General features: G+C 45.7%; 1 pseudogene; it reads right to left on the reverse strand.

Moving 5' to 3' along the window:
• Positions 1-2204: 2204 nt before the first annotated feature.
• The window catches only part of LOC109267677 (60S ribosomal protein L10a-like), a 29121-nt pseudogene continuing 10718 nt past the window's right edge, over positions 2205-20607 (reverse strand).

The raw sequence follows: 20607 nt of genomic DNA on the forward strand, positions 1-20607 counted from the left end.
ACAAAATTATGACCTCCCCAAGTGCTCAAACTTAACATCAGCAGTCACAAGTCATGTTGACAGTGTGTTCCCTTGATATGATGGGGTACAAATGGTACTTGACATCTGTGGTCTTTCTCCCCCAAACCTATAACCCCAGTCTAATCGTGAGAAAAATATTAAACGAATCCCAGTTCAAAGACATTCTACAAAATACCTGACCAGCATTCCTCAAAACTGTCAAGGTCATCAAAAACAAGGAAAGCCCGAAAAAAAAGCAGAGCCCAAGGAGGCAAGATAGCTAAATGAAATGTGGTATCCTGAATGGGATCCTGGAACAGAAAAGGAACATTTGGTAAAAAGTAAGAAATTCTGAAAAAAGCGTGAGCTTGCGTTAATGGTAACATCAGTATTGGTTTGTTTAAATAAGCTATAACAATATACAGTCGAGAAATTCCTTAATCTTTCATTTATTTTATCTACTTAATTCTTACTTAACTCAATTGTGTAAGCTCTTTTAAATTGTTCAATTCTGGAACATTATAAAGAAAACCAAATTGACAGAACACAGCTTAATTTACTCAAATCTCTCTTCATTTGAGACTGTGTCCTAAGTCACAATGGGCATAATTAGTTTTAGAATCATTAATACACACTCTGCTTCAGGGTGCCTGGGTGGCTAAGCTGGTTAAGCATCTGACTTCAGCTTAGGTCATGATCTCACGGTTTGTGAGTTCGAGCCCCACGTCGGGCTCGGTGCTGACTGCTCAGAGCCTAGAACTTGCTTTGGATTCTGTGTCTCCCTCTCTCTCTGCCCTCTCCCGCTCTCTCTCGTGCTCGCTCTCTCTCTCTCTCTCAAAAATAAATACACGTAAAAATGCACACTCTTTTTCATACGCATGCAAACATTTTCATTTCTTGGTTCTAAGTTTTCAAGTTTTGTTGGACTGGCACCTTCCATGCATGTATCACATGAGCAAAGTCCACTTTTTTAAACAAAAACATTTCAAAACTATTTATACCTAAATATGGATTTGGATTTTGTGTATGCTTTTTGCTACATATCATTAGCAAGCATGAGTTCATACCCCATAACTGTGTAGGATGCAGATTCAACATTTATTTGATCTGTGTGCTAAGGACCATATTAATTTTTAGTTGAGAGTCATTTGTTGTTTTACTTAACTCTTCTAATAAATATGATATCTCGTCAAAATAAAATCTGATTTCTCTACCGGCATCTATTTGGTATTCCCTTCAGGTGTTTGAGAATGATTGAAAGGTCAAATTTGATAAGATATTCCACCTTTGGGAAGATAAAGAAAATAGCATATATAATTACTGCATTCATTGCTACAAATATGTCACTATGGATATAATTGAGTCATGACTCCCAGTAACAAATGGATTTTCAGCTAAAATTCTGGTTTGTAAGCTCTCCTCTTGACTAATATAGTCTTAGTGCCTTTACCATAGTCCCTCAACTATCTTTTAAATCAATGCCTAAAACTCAAAGTATTTATCTTGTCTCTTACCTAAGTCAAAACCTATACATTTTACAACAGATATAAAACCAATGACATAACCACTCCTTTTGAAGTCCCTGTTTTCTTTTGTATGATAGTTAACATCACATACCAAAAACGTTAGTTGTTCGACAGGACATTTGTCCTTGGTACAATCTAGTTTAAGTGAGTAGTGTTTACTTTTTTAAACATTTATGTATGATTTTTTTCTCTCACTGTTTTATCCATTAAAATATGGATCTCACTTGAATTTTCCATCCTTGATCATGTTCATATGCATTCATTTTTTTTCTATATTCCACATTCAACCATTCTATCATCTAATTTTGAAATCATATGTACAAAACTAAGAAATGTCTATCATTTTATATAAATATTGTACTAGTGGCATCACACAGAGAAAACATTATCATTTTTGCTAAATATTGGACAGAATATTCTTTTTTTTTAATTTTTTTTTATATTTATTTATTTCTGAGACAGAGACAGAGCATGAGCAGGGGAGGGACAGAGAGAGAGGGAGACACAGAATCAGAAGCAGGCTCCAGGCTCTGAGCTGTCAGCACAGAGCCTGACGTGGGGCTCGAACTCACAAACCGTGAGATCATGACCTGAGCCGAAGTCGGTCGCTCAACCGACTGAGCCACCCAGGCTCAGAATATTCTTTAAGAAACACTACCTCCATGTATTTCAGACAGAATATTCTTTAAGAAACACCACCTCCATGTATTTCAATGTTCACGTGTCTTTCTTGAAGATTCTTGGTTGTTTGCTGTACAGATTTATTTTCATGGTAGTAATTACACTTGTGTGATTTTTATGTGCAAGGGATGTTTTGTGTTCTTTTTTAAAATTTTTTTAATGTTTATTTTTGAGAGAGAGACAGAGAGAGAGAGACAGAGCATAAGTGGGGGAGGGGCAGAGAGCAAGGGAGACACAGAATCAGGAGCAGGCTCCAGGCTGTTAGCACCGAGCCTGACGCGGGGCTCAAACTCACGGACCGCAAGATCAGGACCTGAGCTGCAGTGGGTCACTTAACCAACTGAGCCACCCAGGAGCCCTGGGATGTTTTGTGTTCTTATAATTAAGAACTCGGATGTTTCCAGCCACAAATAACATGGTGGCGAAAGCTAAGTCATAAAAAGTAGAAAAGTTACAAAATACTTTGCCTTTCTTTTTTTTTTTTTTTTTTTACTTTTTATTAAATTCAATTTTGTTAACGTACAGTATAATATTAGTTTCTGGTGTACAATTTAGTGATTCAACACTGTTTTTTAACATAGTACTGAAGTCCTAGCCACAGAAATCAGACAACAAAAAGAAATAAAAGGCCTCCAAAATGGCAAGGAAGCAGTAAAAATTTCCCTATTCACAGACAACATGATATTCTATATAGAAAATCCAAAAGACTCCACTAAAAAATTGCTAGAACTGATATACAAATTCAGTAAAGTTGCAGGATACAAAATCAATGTACAGAAATCGGTTGCATTTCTATACACCAATAGTGAAGCAGAAAGAGAAATCAAGGAACTGATACCATTTACAATTGCACCAAAAACCGTAAGATACCTAGGAATAAACACAGTCAAAGAAGCAAAAGATCTGTACTCTGAAAACTATAGAACGCTTATGAGAGAAACTGAAGACACACAAAAATGGAAAAACTTTCTATGCTCATGGATTGGAAGATCCTATATTGTTAAAACGTTGACACTACCCAAAACAAACTACACATTCAACGCAGTCTCTATCAAAATACCACCAGCATTTTTCACAGAGCTAGAACAAACGATCCTAAAATGTGTATGGAACCAAAAACGACCCCCGATAGACAAAGAAGTCTTGAAAAAGAAAACCAAAGCTGAAGGCATGACAATTCCAGACCTAAGCTATATTACAAAGCTATAGTCATCAAGACAGTATGGTACTGGCACAAAAACAGACATATAGATCAATCAAACAGAATAGAAACCCCAGAAATGGACCCAGAACTATATGGTCAACTCATCTTCCACAAAGCATGAATGAATATCCAATGGGAAGAAGACAATCTCTTCAACAAATGGTATTGGGAAAACTGGACAGCGACATGCGAAAGAGTTGGGCCACGTTATTTATTCCTTTACTTACTTGTTTGTTTGTTTGTTTGTTTGTTTGTTTGACAGCACTAGGGATTATCAAGCTGTGCCTTAGTGTAGGCGTTGGGGCTTGCCCATGGTGCTCTTGATGTATAAACCCCGGACGTTCACCAATTCACAGCTAACTGGATGTTGTTCACAAGCCCATCATCTGTCATTTTCACATGGCTAATGGCCAAGGCCAGATACAGCACCCTCTTCATCTGGGATTTGATCGTGAACTTCACTTCATCTCCTTTGGCCATGATGTTCTCATGGGAGGTCAGCAAAGAGGGGAATTTGCCAGCCTTATTCAGTCCTGGACCAGGATTCGTGGGATCTGCTGAAGCCAAAACGGCATCATACTTCTAATCCAGCTTCTTGACTAAGTTTTTATTTCTGCTGAGTTTCGTTGGTGTCCCGATGTCCATGTGGGGAATATCCACAGCCTTGGCCTCATTGCAGTGCCGCTGGTCCCCCAAAACACAGACAGAGAACATAGGGCAGGGAATGGACTTAAGCCTGATGATGCCTGAGAAGCGTTTGTTCTTCTGAGGGTCAGAGTTCTTCAAGCTGACCTACAGCTTCACCATCTCCAAAAACTTCCTGTACTTGTGCTGGTTGGCATGAGGGACTCACCACGTCACCTGGTACAGGGTGCCCTGGGGGGACTCTTCTGCTCACAGTGACTGGCTCCACAATAACCGGGAAAGACTGGACCACTTTCTTACACCACCCACAAAAATAAAATACTTTGCCTTTAAACCTAAACTATAAAAGTTGGTCTCTGTACTTTCTTTTTCCACTAGAAATAATTTAATTTTGATGTAAAATACTAAGTGTTCTGTCAGACCTACCGAAGGGAAAATCTGATTCGTCAATTTGAATCAAACTGTTTGCTAGAAACATTCACACACTATCAAGACGATGTGCGGAGGTCTCCACGTTCTTGCCCAATTTACCAATGTCGTGAATGTCACCTCATCACGGCAGCAGGCGGGGCTCTGTCTGCGGCTTCTGGTTGCAGATTTGATAAGAATTACTCTTTTCCATTTCCATTGTTTGATCCAAAACAAACTTCAATCTTCCCTTACTAACAAATAAAAGAGATTTTTATCTGACCTCTTTTTCTATTTGGTGAGAATAACTTTATGCTCATTTTCATTATTGTTTCATTAATTAAATCTAATTATAAAATTTATAATATCCTGTTTGTAAATTTCATGTGAGTCACACTTGACAAAAGTCTGCTTAATTTCCTTGTTTCCAGATTACATTTTCAATCTAAGCAGGGCACCCTCTGAAAAACTTACTTCTTTTTTTAGCTTTTCATTTCTGAGCCCTGTTTCCATATTCTGTTTCCACAAATACACAAAAATTAATTTACATTTTATTCTCCATGATCTAAAGTAACTTTTTACCTTATAATATGTATTTCAGATTAAAATATACAATAAAATGTTACTTGAATGTATACATTTGAATAAACTACCACCAAAATATAAATTAAATCATGAAATATGGAAGTCTGTAAATGTTTTGAAATCATGTTAAGAATTTATAATTTGGGGGCACCTGGGTGGATCAGTCTGTTAAGCGTCTGACTTCGGCTCAGGTCATGATCTTGCAGTTCGTGGATTCCAGCCCCACATCGGGCTCTGTGCTGACAGCTCAGAGCCTGGAGCCTGTTTCAGATTCTATGTTTCTCTCTCTCTCTGCCCTCCCCTATTCGCAAAAACAAATAAACATTAAAAATTTTTTTCTTAAAGAATTTATAATTAAAAAACATGTTTTTAGTGTTTATTTTTGAGAGAGAGAGAGAGAGGGAGAGAGAGAGGGGCAGAGAGAGGGGGAGACACAGAATCTGAAACAGGCTCCAGGCTCTGAGCTGTCAGCACAGAGCCCAACGCAGGGCTCGAACTCACGCACCATGAGACCATGACGTGAGTCGACGTCAGACGCTTAACTGACTGAGCCACCCAGGCGCCCCAAGAATTTATAATTTTAAAATACTTGTATTTTCCCAAAGAGTTCTTTTCATAAAATACTTAAACTAATTTTTCAAAATATTTTTTACTTTTATTTATTTACTTTGAGAGAGAGAGAGAGAGAGAGAGAGAGAGGGAGACAGAGAATCCCAAGCAGGCTCCACACTGTTAGCACAGAGCCGGACACAGGGCTCTATCCCACGATCCTGGGATCATGGCCTGAGCCAAAACCAAGAGTTAGACACGTAACCGACTGAGCCACCCAGGTGCCCCTAAATTAATTTTTTAAATTAAAGGTCAAACACACATTATAATTAATAAAGTCAAGAATTTTATATCCAAGTTATACAAATAAAGCTGTAATTACATAAATTTCTAAACTATAATTTAATCCTATTAAATGTTTTATACATATAAAGCTACTCAGAATTCTTGCATTGAAATCCTTCCATAAGCCAATGAGTAGATTTGCCATCATGCTTCCCATCATGGCTCACTACACCTGCACTCCACCAAGCCCCTCTAGCAGCTCCCTCACTGCAAAGCCTGGGGCAACTCACACCCCCTTTCTGGCACTCAGAGCCTTTTCTCTGCTCTTAAAACACAGATCCAATGTGAGGAAGTTTATGTGGGGGCCTGATGGTGTCAGTCACCAGATAAGAGGTCTGGGATTAAGGGTCACGCTGCACAGAGGGACAGGTGCTGAATGGGAAAGATGCCGTGTGTCCCTAAATAAATGTGTGGTTTGCTGTGGTTATTCTATGCACAGCCCAGCACGGGGCCCTCTTGCCCTGATCCAGGGGCAGCACTGCCTGGGTGTACCCTCTACAGAGCCACACGCACAGGTGACGAGGGGCCACACAGAGTGACGCTTAGGGAGGGATCTTTATAAGAGCCAAAGCCGTGATGTCCACAGCCCAGATGTCCATTAACAGCACGATAGCTGAATAATTTGTTGTGCAGTCACACAACAGAATACCAAACAGCCACGAAAGCTAAAGAACCACACACAACAATGCAAGTGACCATCGCCCACGTGCAGGGAACAGAAGAAGCCAGACGCAGAGGGAAACATACTGATTGATTCCATTTACCGAGAACGGCCTGTGGGCTCAGGGTGCTGCCTGCCAGGTGTACCCGCAAAGAGGAGCTGACAAAAGTCAGCATGTTGATGGTCTTTTTTTGAAAATTTTTATTTTATTTTTGACAGAGAGAGAGAAAGAGAGAGAGACAGAGCATGAGGGGGACCCAACTGAACCACCCAGGCGTCCCGCATGTTGATGGTCTTTAAGGGGAGGGGAAGGGCAGTGATCTGGAGGAGGAGAGGGGCTTCCGGAGGGCTGCAAACATTCTTGCTATGATCTGCATGTTTGCGTCCCTCCAAAACCCGTCTGTTGAAAATAAGCAAGGTGATGTAATTAGGGGGTGGGGCTTTGGGGAGGTGATGAGGTTCCTAAGGTGGAACCCTGACCAATGAGATTAGTGTGCTCACAAAAGAGGCCCAGAGAGCCCCCTCCCCACTTCTTCCAGGTGAGGACAGAGCGATTAAGTCTGCGATCTGGAACGCCTGGTACCACACTCGTACCGGGAAATCAGACTTCCACCCTCCAGGACATGGAAAAATACATTTCTGTTGCTTATAAGCCACCTGGCGGGTACTTTTTTATAGCAGCCTGAGTGGACCAACACAGTCTTCTCTCTGAATTAGGTGGCCGGTGACAAGGTGACACGGGGATGTTTCACAGTGTCATCTCCTAAATGCCACATTTATGGCTGTGCACTTCTCTGTGTGTGCATTCTACTTCAGGAGAAAAAAAGATTTTTTTTTTTTAAGTGAATGAAGGGTTAAAAAAAGGAGAGACACTCTAGACAATTTATTTATTCATTCAGCAAATATTTGTCGACACTGTATGCCAGGCTCCTTGTAAAATGTTCAGAAGCAAATTCAACATCTGAGGCTCTGCTCTGTGCTATAAGCAGATATCCCTGAACAGTCCCTCACTCCTCTCAGCTGTGGCCAGAAATACTGCAAAGGACAGGACACACAAGTCCGCACCTGCAACCTGGAGCCTGCCAGAATCAGGGCTCTTTCTAATCGTACCCTGAACAGAAGATACAGGCGTGTGTCACAATCAAACTGTCAGCATCCTTCCTTAAATAACCTGCGGCCCCATGCCCTCCATTCCCCACAGGGGCAGGGGACGGGAGGAAGGCACAGCCACCCTCCCAAACTGGCCTGGTACAGAACCTTCCAGAACAAGGAACACTAGGTTTCTCAAATCTCCCTTGTTCTTAAAAAAATCTGTCAGTTTTGGGGTGCCTGGGTGGCCCAGTCAGTTAAGCGTCCAACTTCGGCTCAGGTCACGATCTCACAATTTGTGAGTTTGAGCCCCACGTCGGACTCTGTGCTGACATCTCGGAGCCTGGAGCCTCCTTCAGATTCTGTGTGTGTGTGTGTGTGTGTGTGTGTGTGTGTGTGTGTGTGTGTGTCTGCCCCTCCCCAACACGTGCTCTCTCTCTCTCTCTCTCTCTCTCTCTCTCAAAAATAAACATTAAAATTTTTTTTTAAAAAATCTGTCAATTTTAGGCAGGGTTTCTACCATCTTAATTTTGAATTTATTATTTCAGCAGGTGATCATGGTGAAAAAATTTTAAATACAACATAAGAAATCATTTCTCGTATTTCCAGTGGGACAAAATACCACACGTCAATTACTCTTCTTAAATCAATACGATGGACAACATATTTTCTAATGGACCAAGCTTCTTGATAATTCCAAATGGACACCAAAAGCCAGGCTCCAATGAATGTGTATGTCATAATCTCCACAATCCTATTACATTCAGGAAATACAGAAAGAGGGTAGAGTGAGGGTAGCTGAAATTCATAGACCACAGCCAGTGGAGGTGATCAGCTCGGCCTCTGCCAGAGGAGCAGACAACATGAATTCAAACCCTCTAAAACACCACGAAGGGGTAACTTCCGTGAACTAGCTCCATTGTACACGGCCACCTAGGGACACTAGCGGGGAAACATTATGCGTGCTACTTCTGCTCAGAAAAGTCCAAACAAGCAAACTTCATATACGTGAACCACACTTGAATCTTCGTAGCTTATCTGCTATTATTGTTTTCCTGTAATTCTCAATGTCTTTCTCCCTCAGAGAGGGAGACAGCTAATTGAATACCTGTGAACACCCCCATGGACGTCATAAAAAGATTGTGCAGTCTAGGGGATGAAGTACGTTTTATTACAAAGATACAGGCTCAAATACCTATAAAAGCCTATTATCTGAAGAATGCTTTCTCTGTTTAAAACTCTGCACCTATAAAGGGTTATTTTACAACAGAACATTATTACGTTAAGGCATGCCACCATCAATAAAGTAATGTTTAGGCACAATTCAAAGATTTAAAAGTCAAGAGAATTAGGAAGAAAGTTCTAATTTCAGCATAATGCTTTCCTGTATGTATAGAAAGCCTCTTTTAATGGAATTATTACTCACGTAATCTTGGATTTCTTTTACACTGTTTCACTAAGATTATCCCAATTAGAAGTACTGTCCTTGTTCTTTTGTAGAAGTTAAAACCACTCCTTAGAGGACCTCAAGGTAAATAAGATTAATTAAGACTAATCTCCACAATCCCCACTGAAGTATAACTGAAGTGGGCCTTCTGCTACATTGTATGTAGGAATGTGTATCCACGACAGGAACCCCACGTGAAGATAAGGACCTGAGCAAGGTGAATGTGTCATAATGTGTTCCTGGGTGCTTTCCAGCCACTGGGTTAGTGCTCCTAGGTCACACGATTGCAGTTCATCAGCAAGCATGATTTACCCCCAGGGGCGAATTCACAGCAACAGGTGATGAGGGTACATACACCCTTGCACAGAGGTCTCGTCTCTCAGAAGCCCGCGCATCACCTCCCAAAGCCACATGTTAGACCAGCTCTGCTCACTGGGGTCCAGACTGTGGTCAGGAGGAGGGGACAGAAGGGAGAGGGGTAGCGGTGGGAAGGTGGGCAGGAGGTGAGAAGCAGAAAAGGGAGCAGAAGGAGTAAGGAGTGGGGAGGAGAGAGGGGAAGCCCTCATTTCACCCCTGCCCATTTGCAGTAGAGTTCCAAAAGCCCAATCCCAGAAAACAGACTGCTTAATGGGCAGCCAGCCTGTTTCTGTGGCTCATATACAGCAATTAAAAAAAACAAAAAACTTTTTATACATTATCAACCTGGCTATCCTTATTACAAATTCTAACCATCTATTTATGTACACAATTACATTATCTGGAAGGAAATTTTTATTTTCCTCTTTTCCAATCTTTGTAATTTGAAAATTCTCAAGATGATGACTACTTCTAGTATCATTGCTATTGAAATTCAGATGCAATCGTGTATCTGGTCTATCTGTGTATAAAATCTCTCATGCGGCGCCATGACCTTGAATAAGAACAGCACTCACTGATGTTAACTAATGACTCCCCGGTGAGCGGCACGTGCATGTGGCCAGTCCCATTCCCACAGACCAGTCGCTGGTACCATCCCCACGAGCCCAGTGACATTCTCAGTGTTCCAGAGCCAACAGCTGTTCCACCGACACTGGAGGTCACAAAGCAAAAGGTGGTCCCCAGAGGACCAAGGAGGAATCACGAGCACTCACCCCATATGAGGTGGTTACCTGGTACTTTATAAGTTGAGAAAGCTCCACCCAAGTTACCATCCCTGTCGCTCAAAAGAGGCTCCAAGTCATGCCATTGGCAGGATTTGATGTCACAGGATATAGGACAGGATTTGATGTCAGTTTATTGGAAAATCGACAAGCAAGGAAGTGATAGAGCACGTGTGATCCTTTGAGCTCAGTACCCGCAGAGGGTGTGCCCTTCCCATGCAGTAGGCAGGGACACCCCCCACCCACCCACCCAGGAAGCTCCACGCGGCTCTCACCAGGGGACATCTATGCCACTCTAGTGTGGGAAGCAACCTGGTCGGGGAAAGGTGGGCCTCTGGAGCTCTCAGGACACGGTAGCTTGTTCATCTTGCCAGACCCGTGAGAGCACCTCTCTGCCAGCTTCCAAAAAGCATGAGGAAATGAGACTCCAAGTCACCCAGATCTGATGCCAGAGGACAGTAAACAGACACATCGACAGAGATGTCCTTCAACTAAGCCTTCTTCTAACCAGAGCTTCTCTCCGCATCTCAAGACGTAATACCTCCTTATGTTCTGTTTTGAAAAATAAAGAACCCCCAGAAGCACCGACGTGGTAGCCAGGAGCCAAAGCTGCCTTTGGAAACACTTTGAAATGACCCTTTCGGGGGGGATCCTTTCCCAAGAAAACAGTCAAAAACACAGACACACATTTATGTACAAAGATGATCACAATGGGATTGCTTCTGAAAGGGAAAATTAGACAAAGTTTGAATGCATGACCCTGGGTTGGAAGCATCGCAATTTATCCTCAAGATGAATCCCACGCAGCCGTGGTATTTCCAAACGGTGCTGAAGGACACAGTGCGCTCACGACACATTGTTAAGGAGGAGAGAGGGTGAAAAATAAACTTACATGAAATGACTCCGTGTCTACTTTGCAAAGGTATAATATGATGTTTGGAAGAAAATTAAGTATTTCAAGTGTAATAATGATTTTTCTCTGTTGGGAGAAGAGTTGGTGTTTATAGTCTTTTTGTACCCTTCCATGTTTTCCAAATTTTCAGTAACGAGCATTTATAATTTTATCGCCAAGGAAATGTGATTTCTAAGAGGCCCTGTGGATTAATGAAATGCTCTGTGTGGAAGGAGAAAGCAACTACCTTGGATCCAGTCTCTGTGGACCTGGGTTCAAATCCCGGCCCCACCCTCACCATGAGTGTCCTGACCACCGGCTTGCCCCATGCGCTGCCGACTGCAAAGCAAGGACAAAAGTCATTCCATGTCACAGAGTTCTGAGGAGGGCACACGATAATGTCCACAAAAGTATTAGGGAGAGGGTGGTCACTCAGCTATTCTCTGAATGGGACTGAATTATTCTAACAAAGATGAATAAATCATGTTTTCAGCAAGAGCTTGACAACGGAATCAAAGCAATAATCCTAGACATGTCTCACTGGACTTGACCAGGACCATTTAGGTTTCCTGAAGGTGTGAAGAGGAGTAGGAGAGCCAAGTTCTGGGGCTTGGGCCCTTCATGGAAAGGAGAGAGAAGGGGGGAGACGAGAGGGACAAACCCAAACTCAGTTTGCCCCAAGCCAGACCCACGCTGGGCTCTGAGCCTTTCAGGGGCGTCAAGGGTGTCCTGTGGCTGGTGAGTGGTGTTTCTCCTGCCCCCAGGCTCCCCTCTCTGAGTGGCTTAATCAACAGAAATCTATTTTCTAACAGTTCTGGAAACCAGGCGTCTGAAACCAAGGTGCTGACAAGGTGGGTTCCTTTTGGAGGGTCTGAGGGGGACTCTGCTCCATGCCGTCCTGTAGCTTCCGGTGTCACTGGGAGCCCTTGGGGCCCCTTGGCTTCCAGACGTGTCCCTCCAGTTTCTGCCTCTGTCTTCACATGGCTTCCCCCTCCCTGTCTATGTCTCTTGCTCTTTACTCTCAGGACACCTCCATTGGATTCAGGGTCCACTCTAATCCAGGGTGATTTCATCTTGAGATCTTAGCTACATCTGCAAAGACTTTTATTCCACATAAGATCACATTCTGGGGTTCTAGTTGGCCATGCATTTTTGGGGGGGTGGAGGGGGATGAAGGGACACCATTCAACCCACTACACCTGAGAAGCATCAATGCTTCAAGGGGAAGCAGAGAAGCATCACGCATGCCAGCTGCCCAGCCCTGACCTCAGCCCCATCCTAGACAGCTTCCCTCTTCTCCCGGGCTCAGTGGTTCCGTGAGAACATTCCGCCAATCCCTTCCCTTTTGGATCCAGCCTTCTGGAAGCCTCTTATATATAGTTTGTTCACCCAGGGCATTCTCCGGGCCCTAAATTCGCCCCAGACTCTGCGAGTCAGGGACAAGGAAGAGAGTGGAAGCCAGTCAGGTAAGAAGAGAAAGAATGGAGACAGGAAATACCTGGTCTCCCACACAACACTGTGTGTTCTCCCTTCGTCTCTCCTTCCTCTGCCACACGGGCTGAATACGTTTGCCTCCAGCTTATGCTTGAATCGTCAAGCTGCATTTAGTGGGAATGCCATGCCACAGTCGATTTCACACCAAGTGAAAATTCACCATAACTCTATCTACTGTGCTGCCGAGCTGGGAATTACACAGCCTCCCTAATTAAAGAAATGAACCCCATAAAAGCCTTATTTATAACTTTTCTAGAGTCCTCTGGCATTGATCCCAAGCCCAACGTTAGAATCCAATTCTTCAATGTCAAAATATTAGAGTAATAATGAAGTTTGGAAACCTCAGTTGACCCAAAGGTATATTCCCTCAGAGTCGTAAGAGTCATTATTTTTCTTGGACACACTTCTGCAAGGTGGGGGATGGTTCCAAGGTGTCAAAATGAGCGATTTTCATGCTGGAGCCTCAAGAACATCCCTTGGCTTCAGGAGCTAACATCACCCAAACAGATCGATAGGGCTCAGCGCCAGTGCCCTGAATCCTCGCTGTTCCTGCAGAAGCAAATCCAATCTCCAACAATAACTCTGACATGTGAGCCTCAGAACTAAATCACAGGAAACTTTCCAGGCAGCCCGTCCAGCTGCCACTTCATGGAGGGAAGTCCATCCTCCATGGCTGCTTCAGGCTGGCTTCTCAGCCAGCACGCATTTAAACCTTTCCATTTTCCCAACTTTGTCTTGAGAAGGATTTTTTTTTTTTTTTTTGGATGGGATTCTTTTCTACCCTTGCTTTTCATTCATGAAGTGCAATTCAAAATGTGTGACGGTAATTAGAGATGAGAGATGATGCAGTGTGGATAACTGAACTACCCAGATAGGGAAAGATGTTTCTGGAATCTTCTTTAAAGAGGCCACTGAGTTTCTGAGATGCAAGGGACTCTGGGCCATATGTTGAAAGCGAAAGTGAAATAGAATAGTTCTTGCAGACAAAAAGGGAGAATGTGCCTTAGAAGAAGGCAGCTCAAGCTCTTCCCTGAGTGTTTCAAAGTAATTGTAGTTGAGTAAAACTTATCATTTGAGTAGCCTGCACCAGACTCTCTTAGGAAGGAAAGTGTGTTCAGGAAAAAAATTTTGATAAGCTGCTTGGAAGAAACGTAAGACTTTGAGGGCCAAAGTCTTGAAGAGATTCAGCAGAAATGAAGAGGAAGTTGGGGCGCAGGGTGAGAGAAAGAGAGCAGGAAAGGTGAAGGTTGGAGACAATGTGGCAGAACAGTGGGGGCTGAGTTGAAAAGGTACAGAAATCTGTGAATACAACTATGGAAAATTCAGTTTGTGTTAGTACAATAATAACTCTCATGCTCCCCCAAAGTTTCTATAAAGTCATCTACATATCGAAATGCTTGGGTGAGTGATGAATTTCATGTCCAGATCAAAGCTACCCAGATTAAGATAATTGCTACACGCGACTAAGTTAGCAGAAGCAGGTTCCTGCTGGACCAAAGGCAGCCCTGAGGAGGTATGCCTCCAGAGAACTTATCAAAATGTTGGTGAAAGCACTGTACCCGCCACAGCAGTGAAATAAGGATTTAAACAACTAGATCAGCTTTTTAGGGGCGGGGGAGACGTAAGGGTAATATGGGTAAAGTGACGATGATGCTGATGATAGTTAATATCTTTAAATGTGTATTATGTGTTAGATCCACGGCACCCTAATATGGTTATTGGATTTAATCCTCGCAATATACAAGGTTGATGTATTGCTATTGCCATTTTGTAGATGAGAACTACAATAGGCCTAGTTACCTAGCTAGGAAGAGACAGAGAGGATATTTAGACCCAGATTAGCCTTGAGTCTGGAGAATTTGCAGTATCCCATGAACAATGAGAGGTCTGTTCATGTGGGCACATGCCCTGGAATCACAGGTGAGCCCTGAGCCTCTGACATGGGGCCAGCTACCTGCAGAGATAATGGAGCAGAAACCCCTACGACTGTTCAGGCAGTACTTAGTGTAAGCACTGTGTAGGTACACACTACTTAACTCTCTCAAGGAGGACTATTACCTTAGAGGAAGCAAGGAAGAGGCAGAAAGAGAGGAAACAGGATGAAGGAGAGGGGGAGGTGGTGAGTGAGAAGCTTCTCTAGAGCTGTTTATACCTAAATAGGAGGAGCTGGACACAGAAGAAATTGGTCCCAGCAGATCCATCTGGAGCTCTGCCCTTCTCACCTCTCCTCACTCAGAGTCCCCATTCTCCTACCTCTTACTCTGATCTCCAGAGGAATCTCTTATAATTTTCAAAAATCTAGTGCACCGCCAAGATGCCAACCACAGCCAGGGTTGCCAGACTAACCACAAGGTGCCCAGTTAAGCTTGGATTTCAGATAAATAAGGCATCTTTTTGGTGTAACTGTGTCCTATGCAATATTTGGGAAATTCACATTTAACTGTGCATCCTACATTTTTATCTGCTAAATCTGCCAAACCTATACTTGACCAAGGCCAAACTCTTTCTATTTATTGTTCTACATCTCTCCACTATTCACTAATCCAGGGGGGAGGAGAGCAGAGCTAATTCACTGTGGTTTCCCTCAAGCTCAGATTCTCTAACAACGAAAGGCAGGATAGATAGGATGAGGCCTGATTCTTGTGTGGTTGGAGCTGTCTCAAGACACCTGTGAGTAGTTGTTTTTCAAGGTTGCCGCAGGTGCATGAGGGCAGTGGGGGTGATCTCAGGTAATCAGCTTTCAGTCATTCATTCTTTCTTTCTTTTATTCATACATTCGGCTATAGCTGTTAGGCACTCCCTCTAGGCCAGACAGCATGCTAGGTTTGGGGGCTCCCCTGAAAATAACAACAAACAAGTTCCCTGCCTTCATGGAGGCAACATACTGCTATCGGCTGGCTCATGTCCCCTAAAAGTTCGTATGTTGACATCCTAACCACCAGTACCTCAGCATGTGATCTTACCTGGAAATAGGACCTCTACGAGATCAACAACTTAAAATAAGTCCATTAGGTTTGGGCCCAAATTCACTACGACTGGTGACCTTATAAAAGGGGAGATTTGGACACAGAGAAGTGCCGTGTGAAGCATGTGTGTCGACAGAGGGTGGGATGATGCGTCTCCAAGCCAGGGACACCTGAGGCCACAGGGAGTCAGAAGAAATGCCTGGAACAGATGCCTCCCTCATGCCTCCAGAGGGAGCACAGCCTCGCTGATACCTTGATTTCAGACTTCTGGCCTCCGTGACCGTGAGACAATAAATTTCTGTTGTACCAAGTCACCCATTTTGTGGTACTTTGTTACAACTGCCCTAGGACATTAATACACACATTAACCAAAAAAACCCAAAATGTGGGTAAAACTGTGGTGGCTGGGCACTATGGTGGGGGGGACAGTGCTGTGTGGGTCAATATCAGAGGGTCTTTCCTGGTCAGAAGACTCAGGGACCACCTCTCTGAGGAAGTCACACTTGCACTGGGAGCTGATGGGCAGAGGGGCAGGGGTGGCGTCCGTGAACCCAAGGGGAACAGACCACCTGTCCCCATCCAGGTTGGGAATGTGGGTCAGCAGGGTCTCACTTCCCATCGGGAAATCCGGGACCGGACACTGGAGGTCAGATTCACTCATCAGCAAAAATCTTCCAAAAGCAATCCGTTGGATGACAAGATCTGTGAATGCATCATTGATACAATGAAGGCTCCTCAAGATGTCATGCCAAGGGGATGGATGAAGTGCGATCCTGAACCCGTAATGCACGCGCTGTGACTGCCGCAGCCTGGGGTGAGCGGCGGAATATTGTATAAGGAGGCAGGGGAAGGAGGTGTGTGTTCACGCTCTCCTGGCCCCATCAGGGAGGGCGGATGCCCCAATTTTAGATGCCCCCTCCCAGTTCGTCTTCTGCAAATAGCCCCAGAGTTGGAAAGGGCACTGTATCTTGCTACCACAGCACATCGGAGACAACCCGTAAGAATATCCGGCTCTCTCGGCTCCAACTTTACGCTCGCTAAGCAGCCGTGTGAGTTGTTCTGTTGAGGTTCTGACTCGGTGATTTTTTCCAGGCCCTGAGCCAGGACTATTCTCAGAACCAGCGTTCAGGCTGCAAAGGAACAGAGAGGATGGGAAGCCCACACTCTGACAGCGGACGGGGCAGCCAGAAAAGGGGAAGAAGGAAGAACGGAGTCAAGTATGAAAAGCAGGGGAGCCCAGGCTACCCCCGAGGTCACAGAGGGCCAGCAGCCCAGCTGGCAGCCATGGGGAGGCTTGGCTGACCTTCCCAGGCACGTGAACAGGACCCGTGTGGTCGGAAGAAGCAACTGGAACAGCCCTGGGTGGGGGAGGCTGATGGGAGGCAAGGCCACTGTCTCCAATCAAGAAGTATGCCGCCTGTGCTTGGTAGGACCCAGAAGGCAAAGCGGGTGTCGGTCAAGCCCTACAGCCCTGCTTCCAGAAGACTCGTGGACATCCCCACTCTCCACAGCCAAAGCCCCTCATCCCTATGGTACCCGAGACCTCTGGCTCTAACACTGCACACAGTGTGTTTCTTACAGTTCGGTTCGTGCTGTACAGCCACCGAGAACCAGCTTCAGATACTTCCCTCGGCCTACGTTTGCTTTTCCATAAGCCGAGCACCACCGATGTCCACGGTGGGTGTGCTTGATGCAAAATATATCATGTATCAACCTAACTCAGAATTCTCCCGCCAGACCCAGAAGACTGTAGGATTGACTGAAAGTCTCGTCCAATGGCAGGTAAGGTAGTTGTGTGCCAACTAGTAAAGTGGCAAGGTCGAAATTTGTGGTCACAAACTTGGAAGCTGAAAACTGGGTGGTTCTAGCTCCATCATGGACCCCGAGGCCTTGACACTTTGTCCTGAGCACCTGTGGAGCCGGCCCCACCCACACCTCCTTCCTCCCTATGTGCGTGACACCTGGGCTCCGGTGAACTTCTGTAATGATGTCGTGATGCCAAGAAGAGGGACAACTTGATCTGTGGCTATTTCGTGTCCTGGCTGGCATCCACGGCAGAGTGCCTTCTACACCACGGTGGGAGCACACAGTGGTGCTCCCATGGCCTCTGCTCTGCTCCCTCTCCAGTACTCCCACATTAGCGGGTGCTCCCATAGTGGGTGCTCCCATGGCCTCTGGTCCTGAGCCCACATGCCTGATACTGGCCATTCTCCATCAGCACCTGTCTCTCCTGGGGCGACGGATGTTTGTGGGGAACCTTCAGACCCTGCTCTGTGCCCAGTGTGAGGGCTTAAGAGTGGGGTCAAGGATAGGGCTTGTGACGTCATTCATCTCTGCTTAGATCTGCCTCATACAGTGGTGGTTGTGCCGCACGGATGCCCCTCTCCAACGGGAACTTCCCCTTCAGGAGGGAGGGTCAGGTGCCCACAGCACCTGTGGCCTGAGGGTCTGTGCCCCCTCCATGCAGGGGAATTGCGCAAGCACCCCCACTCCCACTGTCTGTGTGGCAGACGGCAGAGCCTTGATACTCTGAGGCTTCTGGACGTCACTCCCAATACTGAAGGCCAAGCTTTGGCATTCAAAACCCAAAACCCAATAAGTAAATAATCACGTAAAATCCATCCTTGTCCTCAAAACCTCTTGCACTCTACAGCTAGAGTTCCCCGAAGACAACTCTTGAACGCAAAGCCACGATTGTAAATCTGCGTGTCCTCCCTTCCTGAGGCCACGAGCCTTGGCCTCACTCACTGTCCAGGTCAATGGCAGAAGAATTAGAGTGAAAAGGAATCACAAGGACAAACACGTGTCAGGTATGATTTCCAAGTAGTGTCCTGCTCCTGTCACCTGCCGGGGCCTGGGCATGAATGTTCGTGTTGAGAGAGAATGAGGAACACAGGCCAGTGGGGTGTGGGTTTTATTCCACCGGGCAGGGGTGCGGGGACACCCAGAGCTCTGAGCCTGAGCCAGACTGCAGCTACGGCAGCTGGCGTCGTCCCCGTCCTCTTCCTCTTTGCTCCGCCCCCAAGATGGGCAAGGCGGAGACTCTGAAGAGAGGGCCCTGGGAAGGCTGGCTGTCACGCCTCCCTCCACCCAGAAATAGACCCCGGCTTCAGGGGACACAGCCGACAACCCCTCAGCCCACACTTGCCCTCGATTGTTCCACATCCCAGGATTTGCCATCCACTCCAGCAGCAGCAAGAAGGGGGACCCAGATCCTCACACCCCGTGCTTTAAACCCGGATTCCCAACCAGGGTGCTTCCCTGACAGACAGCTCATTACCTGCCTCTCCCTCCCACTGCCCACTGCTTTGCGTGCTGTTTCAAACACAAAGCGAAACAAACGGACCCGCTGTGCAGTTAAGAAGAAAACGAAAGTCTTATGAAGACACAGGGGACAGTTCAATGTGAAGTGATGAGCCACCCAGAGCACTTTGGCTGATCAGAACTAATAGGACCTGAACGCCCAGGAAGGGTGACGCTTGATCACATGGCATGGAGGTGGCTTAACGTCACCACTGCATGCTGGGGCTCTCAGCAGTCACCTTAGGGGCTCACCCAGCCTCTGCCACTGGGCAGCCACTGTCTTCAATTAAAAGGTGACCGTTCTGTGGAGAGTCACTTGGCAAGTCTGTCGAACTCAAGCCTGTCTCTCTTGGATTCTGTTCCCTTCTGACCGTGACCCAAATACAGGAACTCAGGGTGGAACTTGAGGAAACGCCAGGCTCGCACTTTTGACACTTACACGTGGCTCTCCCCTGGGAGCTTGAAGAAAACATCCTGTCCCCTGAGCAGACAGCCCCGTGCCCCTGACCGGAGAGCCTGCCACCTGCAACCTCGCCTCCCCCATCGTCAGCCACGTCTCTGGGAGCCCCGAAAAGGACGGTGTTGGCTGTGGCGAGGTCGTGGCTGCACTATTACTGTTCCAAATTTACGACCCCCTGATTTATTCCTCCCGTTTTCAGAGAAAGAATAAAGCAATTTCAGTGTTGCTGCACATCATTTTGCTTGCACAGAGGGGCTCTAATCTAGCCGCTTCCACCTGCTTTCTCCCAAGACGCTAACAAAATAATTTTCTGCCTGAAAGAAATAACTTCAGAGAAAAAGAAAGCCTTGCGTACATTCAAAAGTCATCTGAATTATGTTGCATTTTACCAGAAAGCTCTCAGAGTTGTATTTCGCTGGTGTCAGGGACTGTGAGCAGTTCTTAATTCCAACGTCCTGAGCAGGGGTGGGGGGCGGGTAGTCTGCCGAGGACCTGTGTCTCTTGTTTCCTGGCCAAGCTCGGGATTTCACGCTGGATTTCGTAACTCCTCCTAACGAGAGGGCAGTGCCTGTCAAGGTACTTTCGGGAGCTCTGGGAGAGAGCAGACACAAGAGAGACAAGGCCCAGTGGAGCACAGAAAAGTGAACCTCTCATCTCTGGATCTCTCCGCACGCAGGCCAAGGAGGGGTTCTGAGCAAGAGGGACGTGTGAGGGGCACTTTGTATGGCACCTTCACACGTCACCCTCCCTGCCTCAGCACGGCCAGCAGCACCCAGTCGCTCAGATGCAGGAAGGAGGAGGCAGGTCTTGGTAACCGTGTTTCAGGTGAAACTGCATGGCCGGCCCAGACTCTAGTGAGACTCCGCGTGCGTGTGTGCATGTGTGTGTGTGTGTGTGTGTGATTGGATTAAAGCTGTTTCTTTCCAGGCTTCTCTAGTTCCCTTTCTATTCAGCGGATAACAGATAACGAGCATTCCCTTTTGTCCAAGAATATCCTCACTTCCCTTTGCCCCTAAACATTATTTAGCATCTAAAATGATATTTGTGCAGCCAGTGGATGCCAGTCGTGAAATGGGTGTTGAGCAATTACGTCTGTGCTGAAATGCTGGGTCATGCCACGAATGCGCCATGCGCATGGGCATAGAATGACAAAGGCCAAGGCATACCAGAGCAAACATCGCACCATCAGGAGGGAAGGTCCCAGGAGCAAGCT

The sequence above is a fragment of the Panthera pardus genome, unplaced genomic scaffold, assembly GCF_024362965.1.
Source record: "Panthera pardus isolate Hobbes unplaced genomic scaffold, ASM2436296v1 HiC_scaffold_2, whole genome shotgun sequence".
NCBI classification, from domain to species: Eukaryota; Metazoa; Chordata; class Mammalia; order Carnivora; family Felidae; genus Panthera; species Panthera pardus.